The sequence below is a fragment of the Oratosquilla oratoria genome, chromosome 35, assembly GCF_046742065.1.
Source record: "Oratosquilla oratoria isolate Oo_2021 chromosome 35, ASM4674206v1, whole genome shotgun sequence".
NCBI classification, from domain to species: domain Eukaryota; kingdom Metazoa; phylum Arthropoda; class Malacostraca; order Stomatopoda; family Squillidae; genus Oratosquilla; species Oratosquilla oratoria.
In genome coordinates, this window is record NC_134811.1 from 40321275 (window position 1) to 40322551 (window position 1277).

The window sequence follows — 1277 nt, forward strand, 5'->3', positions numbered from 1 at the left end:
ACAACGTTTTCTTGCCTCTAAGCAGTAGGCACAAGACCAGTGTCTACTGATTTATTAGATATTTCAGTTAACTGGTCGTAGATTTCAAATATACACTCCTTTAGCATTCTCGGAAAAATTTCGTCTGGACCTGGGGATTTTATAGCTTTAAGTCTTTCAATCTGCTTGATTACTTTTACTTTACTAATGCTGATTCTACTTTACTAATGAAAATTAGGAATTAAAGAATAATAATAATGAGAATAAAGAGTCCACATCAAAAGAAGCACAGGGTTGGAGAAAAGTCCAAAAGAACGACAAAATTGTATTTAGAGATATAGTGACACAACAAATGAAAGAATAAACTAAGGACACAGTTATTAAAGTGATGAGAGAGAACGAGAATATAGTAAGAGACTTAGTGGACAAAAATAAATGTATAATTATATCAGGGATGGAAGAGAAGCATAATCCAAATAGGACCACAAGAGTAAAAGAGAAGGAAAATGTTAACAAAATATTAGAACTAGTTCAAGAGGCTGGACAAGAAATAGGGAAATAGATAAAAGAAATATATTTAATAGGGACATATAATACAGGCAAGAGCAGACCAATGAAGATCAAATTTAGGTCACAAACGACAGCAGAGAATATCTTAGCAAAAACAGGGAAACTAGCAGACAGTGATTAATATAAACAGGTATGGATAAAAAGATAAAAGAATAAAGAGGAAAGAGAGGATGAGAAAACAAAAGGACTAGAAGCTAAGGGAAAAAACGATAAAAGAGCAGCGTTAGAAAAAGAGAAATTCTATTGGAGAGTAGATATGAAAATGAGGAAATGGTTCATAGCAGAGAAAAACGGAAAGGAAACAGAAAACTCGATGGAAGTAGCAGAAAATTAAAAGTGTCTTACACAAACATAGATGGCTTAATAACAGGCCTGAACGAATTGAATGATTACCTGAAGTAAAAGGAACCTGATATAATGGGAATTGTAGAGACAAAATGGAAAGGTCCACTACCACCCAACAGTGTAGGACATGGTACATATGATTATTGAATTAGAAACAGAGATGTAAAACAAGGGGTGGAGTTATGTTCCTGACTAAGAATGATATAAATGTGAAGAATGTCACATATGGAAAGAATAGAGTAGAGAGGATTATGATGGAAGTGGAGGACAGGAATGTGAAGAGCAGGAAGTTTGTAGCAAATTATACGCCTCCTAAAACGGCTTCGTGGGAAGAGAGAAAACACAAAAATACGTTAAAAGACACAATAATGATACTAAATAAG